This window comes from Protopterus annectens, chromosome 5.part0, assembly GCF_019279795.1.
Source record: "Protopterus annectens isolate FY-2018-M chromosome 5.part0, PAN1.0, whole genome shotgun sequence".
Taxonomy (NCBI): Eukaryota; Metazoa; Chordata; order Ceratodontiformes; family Protopteridae; genus Protopterus; species Protopterus annectens.
In genome coordinates, this window is record NC_056735.1 from 36,065,139 (window position 1) to 36,084,762 (window position 19,624).

Consider the following 19,624-nt stretch of genomic DNA (forward strand, 5'->3'; position numbering starts at 1 on the left):
CCAGATGACACAGTGATTAACAGTTGTGAAGAAGCTTACAAAACAGATGTTCGAGTACATCACTGCTGCAGTAGTAATTAATACTCCATGTCTGGTCCAATGTCCAGAGTTCAGTACCCTTCCCTCTCCAGATCAGGAGGACTTCTGCTCCTTAGGAATATCCATATGTACCCTGTAAAGAATCAGCATCCATCCATGTCATGTTAGAGTTTTTCTGGTCAGGAGTCATGTGGGTTAACTGCCCTACTTGATCCAGGTCAGTGCTCTATACAGCATAAGACAATACACCTATGGACCTTTTCTGGACAGGAATTTAAAGAAAAAGGGTTCTCCAAGTCTATTCAGACTTGAACAGGCCTGAAGCTCCGAAAAACGGAAGAAGGACAAGGGGTAGTTACAAGCACCTAGGGTACCCCATCCCTGGGATACCAAAGGAAGAGAACAGGGGAAGATGGAAGGAAAACCCAGTACTACCAACAGTGATCTACTCAAACATCTATTATGGTAAGCTAATTGCACTATGTTTTTATACAGATACCTGTTGCAGTAATAACTACTATTAGAACAATTCCTTCAGCTCAAAAACAATGGGAATGAAATAACTGGTTAATCTGTTCCACAACAAGCCTTGCATAATGGAAAACACAAACCCAGGATTTGCTTTGGAAGCAACAGCTAGACTGTAGTCCTTACAGAAGGTATAGACCGAAGACCAAGCAGATGCCACCAGAATAAAATGAGAACTCACCCCCCCCAACACACACATGAAAGGCCACAGTGGTTGATGTACCTGTAAAGTCGTGTGCTCTCACAGATCCTTGTAATTTCTTCCTATGACAAGAATAACAAAATGTAATACAATGGACAAAGCCAATCTAAAATTGTTTGCTTGGAGACTGGTTTACCTTTCAACCCTGCTTTCTTCCCGGTTGCAAAAGAAAAACCTGCTGATCCAAAGTTATGATGTCTTTGGCCATAACTAGATAATGCATTGGTTGTCTGTGAATGTCTATGGAGTGTAGCATTCTATCCCCCCTTTTCTGTGGTCTAAGAAATAAAACATGCAAGTGCATAGTTTTGGTGGGAAAGAACTCATCAGTATCTACTTTTGGCATAAAGGAAGTGTGAAAAACTTGAAAGGATTTTCTGTACAAAATGGCCTGTAATTATGAAATCCTTCAAGATGAGATGACAGCAAGTTGCAGAGCAGCTATCTAAGTTAAGTGTTTAAGGGAACCAAGGAAGAAGGTTTGAATGGAGGCTGGGGTAAGGTTTTCCAAGACATAATTCAAGCCTCATGGCAGAACAGCCTTCTAAGTAGTCTCAAATGTACAACTCCCTTAAGGAAGAACTAAACAGTACTAAAACATACAGTGAGAGCCTGCTATCATGGCTGGGCTGTTTCCCATCATCTCTCTGGCCAGCCTGATAGACATGGGCATCCAAAAGCAATGTAGCAACTGTCTTATGTATGCTGACAACCACTTACTCCTGAAACAAATAAATACTTTATGTGAGAGATGTACTTACACTATGAAACTGGTGGCAAGACTCTCACATAAGGAGAACTGAATGCTAAACAGTTTGTCAGTAAACACACATCCCACACTAAATAACGAAATGACACAAACACACATATGCTTATCAAAACATCAGAGGCCTCCAAAATGGAAACTACTTGCACACACAATGCAAAAGACAACAAAAAACACTTAACACACACACCAATGTCTCAACAGATAAGCCTATAAGGCATAATACCACAAAACCTAATGTTCTGGTCATAGGTGACTCCATTTTGAGACACACGGATGTTCCCCTCACCAGGCTGGATAAGGAGCAAGCTACGGTTAGCTGTCTGTCATGTGCCAGGATCCATTAAGTCACTCAGCCACAATTACTGGTATAACTCAGTCATGGTCCATCTTGGGGTAAATGACTTAAGACATACCTCACTTGGCTACATGGAGACATGACTGAGTTCTCAGATTGTGTTACAGACAGGTATATGCCCAGTCTTAAGGAGCATTCTACCTACTCCAAGGATGATGCCACAATACAAACAAAAAGTGATTGACTAAAAATTGGCTTAGCTTCTGGTGTCAGTCCAAGGGATCCAATACCTGTCAGCCTAAGAAAACATGGTCGACAGGCCACACTGCTTTGCTAGAGATGATCTGCATCTGTCTCCTCTAGGCTTTCCGATACTGGCAAAGGCATTAGCTACCCCTATTGTGCTTTTCTTAGGCAGTGTCAAAATAACCAATCTCCCAGCATAACAAAATCCTCTCTAGATAAACTCAAGGTACTGCTGCTTAATGTCAGGAGTCTAAATAAGAAACTGCACTCCCTGGAAGCACTCCTCACTTTGTAAGATGCTGATGTCTGTGCACTCACTGAGACATGGTTCAAAGGTGCGGAAAACACACTAGTCATGCAGGCCTACAATGCCTTCCATACATCCAGACCACAAACTGAGCATGAAAGAACCAAAGTAAGAGGTGTATCCATCGTCATTGAGGGTAAGTACACCTAGAGACTGGTCAAACAGTACAACTTTCTTGAGTTACTCCATGTCCAATTAAGTTTATGCAAAGCACCCTACCACATCATTGCTAGCTATAGGTCTCCCACCATGAACCAAGAAAAGCACATCACATACCCGGACTTAGTGGAGTCACTTGCCATACAGCCCAACACCTTACTCATGGATGGTTTTGATTGTCCCACCATCGACTGGAAAATATACATGACCACGAACATGCTGGCTCAGAGGGTCTTGGATTTTGTCAAAGCAAATGCTCTGGAACAGCTAGTCAGCACACTCACAAAAAGCTCAAATGTCCTGGACATAGTACTCACTAACATGGGAAAGTACTGCACCCCCCCACCCATGTGACGTCCTCCTTGGTAAGATCGGATCATAAATCAGTGTCGTTCAATGTAATTATAAGACCAGATACCCCATCAAGCTCAAAAACTCTTAAGAATTTTTCAAAGACAAATTACCTCCTACTAAGTGATGGTATAAGTTTCAAAGCCCTCTCGAACACAGACTGTAAAAATTGATAAGACTGTATTATACTGGAATTAACTGGAAACAACTGAAATGAGGCTGGAATGAATGTCTTTATTTGTTAATCAGCAAAACTTGTGCTGACCAGTCTCTCCTTTATGGGCCAAGTCTTCTTGTACTTTTTAGAATGCATTCTGCACATGCTGTAGTTTGGTTAAAAATGCTTTATTAGATGTAAACAATATCCAAATACTGTTGCTAATAAGAGTGCTGATAAACAATAACTGTAGAAATTCAGGAACGCTGGATAACAGTAACAAAGCTGATAAACAATAACAGTCTGTAGAAATTCTGGAACGCTGGATAACAGTAAAGTACAGTTGTGTACGCTTACCATAAATGTAGATGTTCGAGTGTATTCACTGTTGCAGTCATCACATTAGGGTCATCTGCTTGCAGTAGCCCTCAGTTGGCCTGATTAACAGTCTTGGGCCTGCGTCGGTTACTGTCTCTTCTTCTGTGACGTCAGGTCGTCAGGGGTATAAAACATGCAGCCGACACCATTACATCAGTTTTGCTTGCCCCAGATGTCAGGTGCCCCCCTAATGGGAAGCAATTAAATCTATAAATATACAAGGTTATACCTACAACAAAAAAGCAAATACACCAAAAAGCTTTTAAGCATAGTAAAGGAGAGAAGAGGTATAGCCAAAAGAAGTCAGTGGGCTGGAGGGAGGGTAACCAGGACTGCAACAGTGAATACACTCGAACAAATACATTTATGGTAAGTGTACACAACTGTACTATGTTCTTCGTGTTTCACTGTTGCAGTCATCACATTTGGGTAGATTCCCAAAGCTAAGAATGGGAGGAGGAATTTAGATAGCATTAGGACCAGCTATAAGGCCCTGCAAGACTGCAGTGGAAAAGCCAGCTGTGGATTTTGAGAAAATTGGCAAATGGTAATGCTTGGTGAAATTATGTACAGAACTCCAGGTAGCAGCTTCTAGGATGTCCCTGGTAGGTACAGCTCTGAGAAAGGCTGTAGAGGTAGATGCAGCCCTGGTTAGATGAGGTCTGATCCCCTGTGGGATAGGTTTTCCATGGTGCTTATAGCAGAAATTAATGCAATGGCCTATCCACTTAGAAATTGTTTGCTTTGAAATAGCCTTTCCCTCTGTCCCTGCAGTAAATGCCACCAGCAGTTGTTCAGATTTCCTTTGAGGTTTAGTCCTGTCCAAGTAGAATCTAAGTTACCTGTGCACATCTAAGGAGTGCAGTATCCGTTCCCCTTTGTTCTGTGGAATAGGAAAGAAGGGTGGCAAATGAATGGACTGATTAAGGGCCACACTGGATACCACCTTGGGCATGAAAGAGGGATTGGTCCGGAGGGACACCCTGTCCGCATGAAAGATGATGAAAGGCTCCACTGCCATAAGGGCCTGTAATTCAGATACCCTTCTTGCTGGAATGATTGCTAAAATGAAAGCTGTTTTCCAAGAAAGGAATTTTAAATCTGCAGTAGCAGCTGGCTCGAAAGGAGGAAGGGTGAGTTTCTCCAATGCAAAGTCAAGGTCCCAGGCTGGAGTTGGAGCTCTCCTGGGTGGTCTTAAATTCTTGGCCCCTCTAAGGAACTGCTTGAGCAGTGGATGAGAGAAGAGGAGAGGTTCTGTGTTACAATGAGCTGAAATGGCTGAGGCGTGAATTTTTATTGAGGAAAAAGGCAGGCCCTTGTGAAGCATCTCAGTTAAGTATTGTAAAATCTGAGGTAAATTGGGCACTGCTGTACTCATTCCTTGAGACTGGTTCCAGGCACAGAATCTTTTTCATTTTTCAGCATAAGATAATACTAGGCCTCCTTGCCTCTAAAATGATATCCATCACTGGTTTACTGAGGGATGGTAAAGGAGAGATTAGGTAATTAGCCAGGCTACTAGGTTCAGTGTTTGAAGCTGAGGGTGCAGACTCTGGTTCTCCTGCTGAGACAGCAGGGTAGGAGTCTGAGGCAGGTGCCATGGGGCCAACAGTGACACATTGCGCAAGAGGTGGTGTTGGCATGGCCAGTCTGGTGCAATCAAAATCATCCTTGGTTTGTCTTGCTTGATCTTTAGTAGTACCTTGGAGAGCAGAGGCAGAGGAGGAAAGGCATAAACTGATAGGTTTTTCCAGCTGAAGGACAGAGCATTCACTTTCTAAGCTTGTCTGTGGGGAGTCCTTGTGCAGAATTTGTCCAATTGATAGTTCTGGTAGGAGGCAAACAGGTCTTTATCTGGGCTCCCCCATTTGATTGTCAACATGTTGAAAATCCTTGGTTACAATTTCCACTCGTGTGGGTCCAAGAGGTTTTTGCTTAGTTCATCTGCCAGTGTATTTGGTTTCCCTGGCAGGAATTGAGCTTGTAGATGCACTTGGTAGCTCAAGGCTGTGTTCCACAATGCCATTGGTAGTCTGCAGAGGGGGGTAAGAATGCGTACCCCCCTGCTTGTTTATGTACCACATAACAGTGGTGTTGTCAGTCTTTACCATTAATTGCCCTGGAAAAATGTGGTCCTTGAAGGCTGTCAGAGCATTCTGTACAGCTAACATTTCTTTTTGATTGATATGCAGGTGCATTTGACTTGGGTTCCATTTACCCTGAATGCACTTCCTTGCCAATTGAGCCCCCCATGCATAGTCTGATGCATCTGTTGTTAGGGTTTGGGTGACAGGGGGTAGTGTGAATGGTAGTCCCTTGTTTTGGTGGCAGGCCTCTGCCCACCAAAGGAATTCTAGGCGTAGGCAAGGTATGATAGGAATCATTGCTTCTAGATCCTGAGAATGTTGACACCATAGGCTTTTTAGACACCATTGTAATTTCCTCATATGCAGCCTTGCATATGGAATTAAAATAATGCAGGAGGCCATGAACTCCAAAGGTCGTAGTATTTGCCTTGCAGATAGCAGGGTTTTTGGGCCACTTGTTTGAAGTATGATGTCAAATGAATTTGTTTCTCTGGCGTGAGGAAAGCCATCTGGGAAGTTGTATTCAAGCTTGCTCCCAGGAATATAATTTAACAGGGCACCAGGTGTGATTTCTTTTTGTTTATGGTGTACCCCAGACAAGTTAGCACCCTTTGTACAAAGGCCAGATATTTCAAAAGTATGTTCTGGCTTTCTGCCTAAATTAGACAATTGTCCAGGTATGGGTATATCTGAATATTTCTTTGCCTGCAAAATGCAATGACTGGAGCTAGGCATTTTGTTAATACCCTGGGTGCAGCAGATAAGCCAAAGGGCAGTGCAGAGAACTGACAGTGCGTGTAGCCTGCTTTGAAGCACAGGTATCTTCTGCAAGATTCCCTGATTGGGATGTGCAGGTATGTTTCCTTTAAATCTAGTGTTGCCAACCATGCATCTTTGCCTAGCATAGGAAGCAACTGGTGAAGAGTCAGCATCTTGAATTTTGGAATCACCAAAAAGGTGTTTAGACAGGTCCAGGATAGGACGCCATGAATTGTCTTTTCTGGGTACTAGGAAAAGTCTCGAGTAGAAGCCTTGTCCCTTTTCCTCTTCTGGTACCAAATGAATAGCCCCTATGCTTAAGAGAGAGTACTTGCTTGTGGGCCTCTGCCCACTGATTTGGAAGTAGATCTGGCCAGGCTTTTGGAGATGGTAACGTGTGGAAGTGAAATCTGTATCCTTGGGACACTGTATTTAAAACCCATTTGTTCTGGGTAATGAGTCCCCAGTTCTTTGCATGAAGTGCAATCTTCCCCCCAAAGGGGCAGACAGTTTGAGAAGTGCTTGGAAGTTTTAAAAATAAGTCAGTGAGACAGTTTACCATTGGGGGGGGTTATTACTCCCAGATTTGGAAGTGGAGGCCCCCCCCACTGCTTAGTCCTGTGCGTCCCCTGGGACTGAAGCCTGGGTGCTCTGCTGGATCTGGGTTTGGACTGAGAAGGTCTGGAAGAGGCAGGAAAGGACCAATTCTTAGAAGGCCAATGTCAACTAAATCTCGGCGATTGTACTTGTAAAAAATCTTTACCAGTTTGCATAGATTTGGCTTTTTCCTCCATCTTTTTAAGGATGACTTCTGCCTTGTTGCCAAACAGGCGGTCCCGATTTAAGGAAGCATCCAGTAATTTTGCTTTAACATGATCTGGCAAGGACTACTTCTTAAGCCAAGCATGCCTTCTAAGTACAGACAAAGTTACAGCAGCCCTGCAAGATGCCTCTAGTGAATCAAAACCACATTGCAAAGTATGTTTACCAACTTGTTCAGCAGAATGCATTAAATCCTGTAAATCCTTATTTTCAGCACAGTCAGGAATCACCATCATTTTCTGTTTAAGCAATCCAATAATATGCTGCTGATACTTTAACATAGGAAACTGGCAATTCAAGGCCCTAATGGACAAAGTTGCAGAAGTGTATACCTTCTTACCACATCTATCCAGCGCCCTGGAGTCTCTATCAAAGGGGGTAGGATTTTTGGCAGCAGTAGCTTTAATGCCCTTGGGTCCCTGTGAAACGGTTTCAGGATCCGCAGTAGGATTTTTGAAAAGGAACTTGTGAGAGTCAGGAACCCTATAATATCTATCAGGTTTTCTGGGAGCAGGAGGTAAAGAATCAGGGGCCAAGCTAGATTCAGAAAAGGCATCGTCAACGATGTCTAGTACAGGAGGTATTGCTAAAGGCCTGTGCTGGGGCAGGAGTAAGAAATCCCGAAGCCTCTTTCTAAAATCAGAGAAATCCTGACTTCCCCAACGAAAATTCTCCCTGAGAGTATGCAAGGTTTCACCAAAAGATAAATCCTCTTGGGGGGGGGGGGGGGGCAGATGGCGGGAATAGAGTCCTCGGCATCAGAATCCTCATAGGTAGATAAGGGTAAATTCTGGTCATCAGAGGAAACAGAAATTTCAGAATCCTGGTCAGAAGTATCATAAGCAAACTCAGTCCTAGGTCTCTTAAAGGGGAAAGACTGGCTTTCCCTGATTAAAGTAATAAGATCTTCAGCCATTCTTATCATTTGTTTTTTAGGCATAGAGGCCTGACCATGTGGTCTGGGCGTCAGTTTTCTGGGCATGGTTCAAGTTTTAGGCCTTGAAGAAGATGGCGTCGGTTTAATATGCAAGTCAGTAGGCCTGAATTCATCCTCAGAAGCCAGTGCCTGCACAGAGGCTCCAGACCCATCCAAGGTAGAGACATCCGCAGGTTCCACAGCTGAAGCATCTCGTGGCATACCGGACTCCGAATGGGTCTCAGTAGAGACCTGCGAATCTGAAGTAGCGGGTATCAGGGGCTGTGAAAGCGCTTCACTGAGTACTGGCGGACTGGCTTAGGAAAAGCATCGTCGGCAGTTCTGGACCTAGGCAGCCTGTCTCTGTCTTTATCTTGGTGTTTTTTTGGAATGTCGATAGTCGGATGGTTTACTGAAGACATATCAAGATAATACCTAAATATTTAAAAGTGAAAATATGCCAAAGACGAACAGTTTGTGGTTTAAATAAGCCACAAAACCGACAGCGAGGTACATCATGGTCAGGGCCTAGACAAGGAATACAGTACAAATGAAAATCTTTATGAGGTATTTGCTTTAGACAAGAAATGCAATTATTTACTTTTACTGACATCGGTTTAGAGCAAGAAAAAGTTTCCCCAATGGGATACTTAGCTTTTAGTTGAAGACTTCGGTTCTGAAACTTGAAAATGAAAATTTCAGGAGTCGGCCAACCGGCACTTGCGAACTGCGTATGTTTCAGGCACCACACGGCAAGAAAGACTGATGTAATGGCATTGGCTGCATGTTTTATACCCCTGACGAACTGACGTCACGGAAGAAGAGACAGCAACCGACACAGGACCCAAGACTTTGTTAATCAGGCCAACTGAGGGCTACTGCAAGCAGATAACCTAATGTGATGACTGCAACAGTGAAACACGAAGAACATCAGTGCTGATAAACAATAACAGTCTGTAGAAATTCTGGAAAGCTGGATAACAGTAACACTGCTGATAAATATATCCAAAGTTTCTGCACATATATTTTGATTTTTCTGAATAATATCAACTGAAACAATCTTCTCCTCTTGAAGAGTATGGATATTTGACCTGACTTCTGTACCCAAACTCGAGTCTCTGCACTACAAAGACCTTTTACATATCAGTCCAAAAGCTAACTTAACCAACTCAAATGACTGTCTGAAGTATTTCATAATAAAACCAAAACCCTGTAATGTTTTACATGCCTCTTTAGCCTTGGTTTATAAGCCTTGTCTTGCAAGTGCCTCACAGTCTATTCTTCATCTGTGTGCAGGTACACATATCTTTCCCTTGAGAAAGGAGCATTCTATAGGTTCCCTTGAAACTGTTATTTCTGCACAGCTCATGCTTAGCCAGAAAGATCAGCTTTTCCTTTTTACTGAACAGTCTTTCCCTGAAACTGAATGCATACATGAAAACACAAGTCTGACTATATTTTCAGGCCTACTATTTTACTTTAATGTACTATAGTGAACTCACTAAAAATACCATGAGTTTAATGGACTCCTACGCAGAGGTGTATACCAATGCCCTGTATAGCCAATTAAGCAGTGTATAGAATCGGCTGTACCGGATGGGATTAAAGCAAGATCTTGCTGAAAAAACAAGCCACCCTGGTGGACCCCTAGTATAAATAGGCTATACAAGAGAAAGAAACTAATGTCCAAGAACAGGAGGGAATTGGCTCAGCAGATGAAAAAATCCCCTGCTAGTTTAAACAAACAAATTGGAGTTCTTCTCATGTCCTCCAAAGCTAATTACAAAGCAAAAATAGCTTCCCTAGCTAAGGATAATCACAAGACATTCTTTAACCACATCCAAAATCTAAAAGGGAATACCCACCTATGCACTGAACTGAACTGGTTGTGGACAGCACCACCCATCCTCAACTGGAGGTAATAGCCAACCTACTAGCTGACAGATTTGGAGCAAACTTCACCCCCCATGACTCCTCCAATCATCCCCCCAAAGTATACCTGCCATCATTCCTCAGCCTATTATCTTAGGACAGCAGGTCATCTCTGCGCTCTCCAAGGCCAAAAACACGGCATCAATGGGACCAGACAAGTTGCCTTTTAAACAACTTAAAACATGAACCAGAAGACTCACTTGGATCTCTGTTTAACTACAGCTTGTGAACTATGCTCTGATGGAAGGGAGGACAGCAACAGTAATCCCTATGCACAAAGGGGGACCATCAACTGCCCTTGGGAATTACAGGCCCATAAGCTTGACTAGTCACATCTGCAAGGCTATGGAAAGAATCATTATGGACCTTATTAACAAGGGCATAGGCAATCTCCAAACTCTAGACCCAACCCAGTTTGGATTTGTTAAAGGTATATCATGCCTGTTAAACATGGTTGACTTCTTCAAGAAAGTCACAAAGGCCCTGAATGAGGGGAAAGACAGTGCATACAGCCTACCCTGATCTAGCCAAGGCATTTGACACAATCCCCACTCGGTATTATAGAGAAACTCTCCCAATTGAGAATTAACCCTGACATTACCAGATGGGTAGCCAACTGTCTCACGAACAGGACACATACTGTCAAAGTGGCTGACTTCACCTCTAGCAAAAGACCAGTCACCAGTGGCATACCACAGAGTTCTGTGCAGGGCCCCTTATTGTTCAGAATTTATTTCTCAGAAGTCTAGGCAAACCTGGATGTCCTGTGGCTGACCAAGTTCATTGATTATTGCAAATTGGGAGCAATCACCGAGTCCCCCAACAATGTTAATATACTGCAGACAAGGTTAAGGCATACAATTCACCCCAGGGATCATGTCAGTCGCCCTGCTAGACAGGGGTCCAGGAAAGTAAATAATGTGGGAAGAAATATCCAGGGAATTGTTATGGCTAGGCTTGTATAGGCCCTAGGGCTGATAGCCTAGTACCAACCTATGAACAAATGATTGGTGCTAATGCCACAGAGTAAAGCTAAATTCAAAAAAATGTATCATTATTCCATGGAAAGCTGACATCTCTGCTAATTACATTATAGATAGCACTCCTCTAAGTGTAGACCCAGTGATATGTGATCTGGGTACTCAGCTTGATAGCAATCTGAACTTTGACCACCACGTATCCACAGGAGTAAGAAAATCCTTGTGTGTGTCACATAAGTAAAGTCATCAAATCTAGATCTAAGGATGTTACAATTCCATTACATTTGGCCCTCATCACACCAATAATCGAGTACAATGCTCCCTTTTGCATGTACCTCACCAGACACCTGCAACAACTGGAAAGACTACAGAGGTTTCTCACCAAGAAATTATTGGGTACACAAAACAAGTCTTACACAGAAATACTGAAAGCTCTGTCACTGTATTCTGTCTCCTACAGGTTGCTGAGGAGTAACCTATACCTGGCTTACAGGATAGTCTGACTCAGCCCTGTTGGAAATACTACACATCTGTAAATCAAACCGCACAAGGTTCACTCGCTCTAGGGATCTTAACCCAGCCTCTGCCATGAGCAGGTCATGCTGGAGAGATAGCTGCATCTCCCAGAGACTGCCACTTCTCTGGAACAAGCTTCCAATTCACGTGAAACAGAGGCCCTCCCTGACCAAGCTTCCAATTCACGTGAAACAGAGGACCTTCCCTGACTCTCTTCAAACGCACCCTAGATCAATGGATGGGTGACTGTAAATTCACTCCTGGGGTGGCACCCATGTCCCTCCTGGAAAAAGGAAGTCAGTATCAACTACTATTGACCCTTACCTCTGCGAACTTCACTCGCCTAACCACTGTTGGGGCAACTTGGGATAAATATGGTTAGGCTTGTAAGGGCTCTAGGGCTGTTTGCCTAGTAACCTTCTGTGAACCTATAAACAGACTGCAGTTATGGAAAAGGTAGCTGAAATGGCTGAGACATGTACCTTCACAGATGCATAAACTAGTCTCAATTCTAACAGCTCACTTAAGTACTGAAGGATTAAGGACAATGATACAGTGGTGGTGGTGGTGGGGGGGTGTCAGCTGTCCTGATTCTTGTTGTGACACTAGACAGAACACTTCTTACATTTGGCTAAACAAAACTTCCATGAAAAAGGCTAGACTACTCCAATGCATTTGCTTAGCTCTTAGAATGTTATGGCAATACAGTGACAGTCACTGTCACCGTAATATTCTGACAGATTGCTTGTATGTATGTATTTATTTTTTGTTAATTCCATTTGTAAGTGTCTCCTAACCTCCCACCCTTCTCTTATCAAAAAAGGTAGTTTTGTGGGGGTTAAGGGGACCAGAAGCCCCCACTTACAAATAGAACAAATGAAACATTCTATCTGTTGCTTTCCCTCTATAAAAAGAGATGCTAAACAGTCAGCTCTTTTACCATGGAGCCAAGATTCAGTGTAGCTCCAACAGCAGGACAGTACAGGAACTGGCAGTTACTTCTTTGAGCTGTGTTCCAAATGCCCTGCATCTGGAGGTCTCCTGTGTGGGATCCCCATACCAGGACTAATGCATATTTGGTTCAGGAATAAGTGTGGGATGACTGTTTGAAGGATATCCCTATGCTCAGTCTAACCTGGCTGAAATACCATTCTAGCTCCTGCATGTTGTAAGGTAGCAGAAGCCTCACAATCAGCAAGGATGAGTGAAGGTATCACTGGAGATTTGTAATGTATATCCTTGCCAAGGGGACCATAAGAATAGAGGAGGTCATGAACCCTTACTGAACAGCTCTCTGTCCATGACCATAGCCTTTTGTCTTACGGCCTGAAGGTGCTATGAAAGGGATTTCATTTGTCCATCAGACTGCAGGAGTACAATAAGGTCACACAGAACACCATTCTTTTGTAATGTGTGAGACTTGACTTGGATATGCTGAGTGAGAATCCCAGGTTCTGAAAAAAAACCATGTCGAACCACAGATTGCTTGGATGAGTTCAAGTAGGGAAGAATGTGAATGCTGTTGGTTTTGTTACATGCAAAGACTTGTGCTAGGCACTTTGTAAATACCCTGTGTTTAGCAGGCAATCCAAAGGCCAGTGAAGCAAACGATGGTGGAGCTTCTCTGCACTGAATATCAGAAAGTATCTGTGTTCCTTGCAAACTAGTATATGATGGTGGATATTCTTCGGGTCTAAGGTATCTGTCAGACACTGAGGGAATGGGATTGATAAGGTCAATATTTCCAGTTTTGGCACTCTGAGTAAGCTGTTCAGCCGTGATAGGTCCAGGATGGGTATCCAAGATTCACCCTTTATCTACTAGGATAAAACATGAAGACCACATCTGGTTTGGTTCTGCTTAGTGTTGGTAATACTAGACCTAGCTGTTCGAGTTCTTGTAGAATTTAGGGAACCAGAGGCAGTGGGACTCTTATTACAAGGAGAATAATTAACATATTTGGTTTTCTTAAGAAATTAAGTTTCTAACTTGAGAGATTATTGGAATAGCCACTTGTCTCTTGTGGTGCATTTGCAACTCTTTTTAAACTGGGCTACTCTTCCTGCTATCCTGTGGATGGGTGAGATGGTGATCAGGGTACGGAGAAGCTCCATGAGGTCATGGCTATTCACTTTGCAGGCTTCCCCTACTGGTTTCCCTCTGTTTTTGCACTGGCCCTTATCACCCTTTGTTGCTTATCCTCTGTTTGCCAACAAAGAATCCGCCAGATTTTGATAGGTAGCTTGACTCATACCTGGGCCTGGTGGCATGAAAAAACAGTTTCACCAACTGTATAATCTTCCCTATTTCCTCATCCTTCTGAATATTTCAACAGTAAGAGCCTCAAAGAGTAGATCCTTATCTAGAGGTGCACATTAAGCAGCCTCAACCAAGCAGGTCTCCTCATCACACAGCACAACTGCCACCCTGGATGCTGCATCTACTGCATCACAGCCACACATGGCAACAGTGCTTAGCCTCCTGACTACCACTGTTGGTGAAGGCCAATAATTCCGCTCTCATTTCCAAATCGGACACTGCTACAGTTTTCATCAGGTCAAAAACAGTGGTTTAAAACTTGGTCATACATGTCTGACAGTTAATGGAGCTGAAAGCCAGAGAGTAAGCTGTGTACACTTACCTCCCAAATCAGCCAAGCATCCTGACTTCCCTGTCACTGGGAAGAGATTCTGAACCAAAAACCAAATCAGACCCCTTCTCTGGATTCACAGACACTAGTGCTGGATCTAAGATGCTGAACCCTCTAAAAAGCTATGAGGCTTTTTTAGGAGCAGGGGGCTGGGTGTAAAGTTCCATGTAGTCATTTAGAAAAGCAACATGTAGAGTTACTAGGACTGGAGGACTACATGCACGTTTAGGAGCCTCGACAACCAGCAAATCAAAAAAAGAAGTTATGTCTTACCATAACATTCCATCTGTGTTGTTGATCTTCATTCTTTCATTACTGATGGGTTATCGGTTCCGTCTTTGGAACCGAGACGGCCAATATCAAACTCATGTCAGCCAAAAACTCTCGAGCAAAGGTCCTACACAGAATGCTTTGTTCCCTGTTACCTCAGATCGAGTTTTCAAGTAGACAGATAAAAGTATAGCCTACCTCTGGTCATAACAGACCTACAAGAAAGGAGTAGATGAGATCAACCAAGAACCTCTGGAAGGGGGGTGGAGGGTGGGAAGTAATAAATGAACGAAGATCAACAACACAGATGGAACGTTATGGTAAGACATAACTTCTTTATCTGATGTTGTTAATCTTCATTCATTCCTTACTGTTGGGACAGAGTCCCCAGCTACCTGTATTCCTGGATGGCCCTCATGGAAGGACATTCCTGAGCACCATGGAGCCAAAGGAAACTCTACCTCTGGAGGCAAAGTCAGAAGAATACAGGTATGAGGTTTGGCCCAAGTTGCAGCTGAGCAAATATAAGCCTTAGCATGGAAAGCTGCTGAAGTTGCCATAGACCTTGTAGAATTTGCTTTGACTCTGTGAGGCAAGGTGAGATTATTTTTGTTGTAGATAAAGGTGATACAATTTCTCAACCATGAAGCCAATGTAACTTTTGATACAGGATATTGCCTAGGTCCAGAAAAAGCCAGAAACAGTTGGTCTGATTTACGGTTAGATTTTGTTCTGTCCAGATAAAATTGTATTTGCCTATGAACATCCAAGGAGTGCAGGCAATACTCTCCCTTGTTAGAATGGTTAGGAAAGAACAACTAAGGTCAATAGCCTGGTTGATAGATCGCTTTGACACCACTTTTGGTAAAAAGGTAGAAATGGTTCTCAGTGATACCCTATTCCTCATGGAAGATAAGATAGGGAGGTTTGATGCATAAGGCCTGAAGTTCTGACAATTGCCTGGCCAATGTGATTGCAATCAGAAACAATGTTTTCCAAGAGAGAGATTTTATATCACAAGAAGAAGCAGGTTCAAAGGGTGGAGCTGTTAGAGCTTGCAGAACCAAAGACAAATCCCAAGATTGTACGTGTTCTCTAAAGGGAGGTTTTAGGTGGATAACCCCTTTCAAGAAAGTCTTACAGACTCATTGTCTGACATAAGTGAAGAATCTTAAAAAACAATATGAAAATTTGAGATGGCAGCTAAATGTACACAGATAGTAGAGGCAGACACCCCAGAGTGGAAAAGATGTGATAAGTAATCCAATACCACCAAGACCGGGGCTGACAAGTAGTCTATTTGATTATTTGCTGCCTATAAAGAGAACCTCTTCCATTTGTTAAGACAGATTAGTCTGGTGGATGATTTATGAGATGCAAGAAGAATATTGCGCACAGGGGATGAAAGGTTTTCATGCCTGGCAATCACAGGAAGTGGAGAAACCAAACTGTCAGTTTCAGGGTTGTAAGATTGGGGAGAATCAGACCCTGCAGATGGGAGATCAACGTTGGGGATGGATTGAGGATCCATGGTTGATCTAGCAGGTGAGGCCAGAGAAAGGGAAACCAGACTTGTCAAGGCCAATATGGAGCAATGAGGATCACTTTGCTCTTCAACTGTCATGCTTTCTTTAGAAATTGGGAGATGACGGGGAGAGGAGGATAGGCATAAAGAAGACCCGAGGGCCAAGTGTGGACTAGAGCTTCCCTTGGTGACTGTCCCCGAGGGGGTTCAGGGCAAAGTAGTTGCTGCACTTGTAGTTGGTTGGGGGAGGCAAACAGGTTGCAGCAAGGCTGGCCCCAGCGGTTGAAGATTGTTGCCGCTATCAAAGGATTGAGGGACCACTCGTGAGGCTGTAGAATGCACCTGCTCAATTTGTCCGCTATCACATTGGACCTCCTGGGAATGTGCACTGCAATCAGAAAGCAGTTGTTAGCTATCGCCCATTGCCATATTCTCAAGGCCTCTCAGTATAATGGGTAAGAACTGGTGCCCCCTTGTTTGTTGATGTACCAAACCACTGACATGTTGTCTGACTGGATCGCAATAGTCCCTGATGGAAAGATGGAGTGAAATGTTTGCAATGCTAGTTACACCGCCCTCAGTTCCAGGACATTGATATGCAAAAGGGCCTCTGTCTCCAACCAGGTGCCATGGACAGAGTTTCCCTGACACAGCCCCCCCCCCCCAATCAGGGAGGTGCCCGTGGTCACTCTGGCTATCGGTTGATGGGGGTTGAAAGGGCGATACCATTGTTGAGGATTTCGAGACATCCACCAGAGTAAATCTCTGAGTTACTTATCTGAAAAGACAAAGGATGTTGTAGAGGGTATAACTGAATGAGAAGTAGCCAGTGAAGGAGTCTCATGTGGAATCTGGCTAGAGGAACAATGGTAATCAAAGCTGCCATTGATCCCAATAGCTGAAGTACAGATCGAGCTGGGGATTTGTGGTGACAGAGCAGCAGATGAACTTGTCTTATTCTCTGAAGTCTGTGTTCTGGAAGGGATGCTGTGCAATTTCTTGTGGCCAACAGTACCTCTATAAATTCCAAAGACTGAGTTGGGGTTGTGTTGGATTTCTCCCAGTTGATAGTGATTCCCAGGCTTTGAGCTGTTAAGAGAGTATACTGCAGGGCTTCTTCCAGTAGACATCTGGTGAGGGCGGTGAGGAGCCAGTCATCTAGATATGGAAAAGCCTGGAATCCTTGAAGTCGGCAAGTGAGCGATAACCACTGCCATGCATTTTGTGAACACTCTGGAGGCTGTAGAGAGACCAAAGGGCAGGGCTCGAAACTGGTAGTGACTGGCTCCTATATGGAAGTGAGAGGTATTGTCTTGACTGTTTGTCCATTTTTAAGTGGTAATACGCATCTTGAAGATCTACAGAGCATATCCAATCATCTTCTTCCAGAAGAGGAAGGATAGACTGAACCGTAACCATCCGGAATTTCTTTGTTTTTACAAATTTGTTTAGTGTACTGTGATCCAGAATTGGTCTCCAGTCCCCTGTCTTTTTTGGCACTAAAAAGAACCTTGAGTAAAATCCGGATCCTATCTGGTCTGGGGGGACCGTCTGGATGACTCTTTTTTTGTAGCAGCTTTTGGATTTCGTGTGCTGCTGTTTCCCTTTGACTGGGTGGAATGTTAGGTAATACTCTTGATGAGACTGGGCAAAGATGGAAGGGGATGTGATAGCCTCTGGATATAATCCTTTGTACCCAAGAGTCGGTTATCTTTTGCCAGGCAGCAGGGTACAAAGAGAAATGACCCCCGACTGCTTCCAGAAATGAGCAGTCGGGCAACGCTTCAGGAGCACTGATAGGGTTGGCCAGAGAAAGAATCTCTGGAACCCTGGTTTCACAGACCTCCTCTCCCCTGAAAGGGGCATCTTCCATAGGAGTTTCCCCCTCTGCCTCTAGGGGAGAACTCGGCATGTGCATCCTGGAAAGAACCCTGTGATTTCTTGGCCAGATCTTTCCACTCCTCTGATTTCTGGAGTAGAATCGTTGAGGAGTGCAGACAAGGTCTTGCCATCTTGTCCACACCATGCCAGCATATCCTTGCCTTTAGGGCCAAACAAAGAAGTGGCCTCTATAGGGGCAATCATGAAGGAAGCCTTAAAGTAGTCTGCAAAGTCACAAAGGCGCATCCAAGCATGTCGTCTGGCAACTATACCTGCGCCTGCCACTCTAGCCCCCCCCCCTCTGTTGCGTGAGAAATAAGATGCATTAAATAGTTGGAAATGGACTCTACGGTGGCTATATGAGAAGCTACATTATCACGGACTTCATCAGAGACAGCTCCTGCCCAAGGTTTCAGAGAACTGGTTGATAAGCTCTCGCTGAAGCCTGGTAAAATGTGCCAAATAATTCAAAGACCTTACAGCGAAGGTCGATGAAGCAAACACAAGCTTCCCTAATCTGTCAGTCGTCCGGGACTCCTTGTTGGGTAGATGGACAGTTTGGCTCTCCTCTGCCCGATCCTTCTTAGTAGCAGCTGCCACCACCATAGCATCTACTGGAAGACCTCGTGACCAATGTGGGTGCACAGCTGGGGGCAATAATATTTTATCTGGCCTCTTAGGTATCGCTTCCATGGTATCAGGAGCCTTCCATGCACACTGCCGGATGAGCTGGACGAGCTCATCGGCAGGCGGGGTGACCCAGGAAGGTAGGGGGCCGGGCAGGAAAAGCCTGCAGGAATACAGATTCTTCAAAGGAAGGATTAGAGGGCTTGCCGTCATCCCTCTAAGGATCTCGAGGATGTCACCAAAGGACACCTCAGAGGGTGACCGTGGGGACCCTTCCCAGTCATCAAAATCCGCATCTTCAGTCAATGACTCCTCAGTGGAGTCCATGTGCTTCCTCTTACATGTTGTTTTGCGGGGTGCTTCCTCAGTGGGAGGTTCTGGGGAAGATTGCAAAGATGGGGTCTCCTGAGGAGTAGAGACCTGAGGCTCTTGTGCTCGGTGTCCAGTAGTTGAAGCTTGTGGCAGTTGCAGCGCAGAGTGGGGAGAGGACTCCTACATATGAGCTTTGCTAGTGGGGGCAAGCACCCTCTACATGGCCTGGAAGGCTGACCCACCAAAGGAGGGATGGGAGCCCGGAACCGAGCATGACAACCTCAGAACAGGGGTCACACCCCACCCTGATGAGCCCACCCCCCAGACCAGGAGTCTCAAGAGGACCGTGAACTGTAAGAAAGAAAGGATTCCTGGAAGGTGCCATAGAAAAAATCAGCATGGAGCCAGGAATGCCCTCCCCAATGGCACAGCCACTGGCCTGAGAACAGCCTGATGCCCAGTGCACCGAAGGCCACAAGAATGACTCTGGTTCCAAAGTGAGATCCACTATTGGAGTCGGAGGGAGGGAAGCTGCTGTCGGAGTAATAGGCTTCAAGACTTGAGTGGAATTCGAAGGAGGAATAAACGTTGAGGTTTGAGGCAATATATGCTCACCTGAATGAGGGAATGTGGACTTCGACAGTTGAGAGCGACCTCTGGCCACAAGCAACTGATCAACAAGCCGCAACACATCCTGTTCAGAAAGACTCTTTGTTGGCCTCATGGAGAAGGCTGATGGCGATTCTGGCCTTTCTAGGAAAGGACTATACTGACTGCTAGCAAAAGGATCCAGTGAAGGGGAATATTTGGTCTTTGCCAATTCAATAGGTGCAGAACTCAGAGCCAAGGAAATCTGCATAGAAGAAAACGGTGTGGAAAAGGTCTGCGCTGAAGATGTCAGTGCTGTAGTAGTTGA

The 19,624-nt window shown here is 44.4% G+C and overlaps 1 protein-coding gene across 2 annotated transcripts in view; it reads right to left on the reverse strand.

Moving 5' to 3' along the window:
• The window catches only part of CHD1L (chromodomain helicase DNA binding protein 1 like), a 1,563,352-nt gene that overhangs the window by 848,956 nt on the left and 694,772 nt on the right, over positions 1–19,624 (reverse strand). The window lies entirely within an intron of this gene.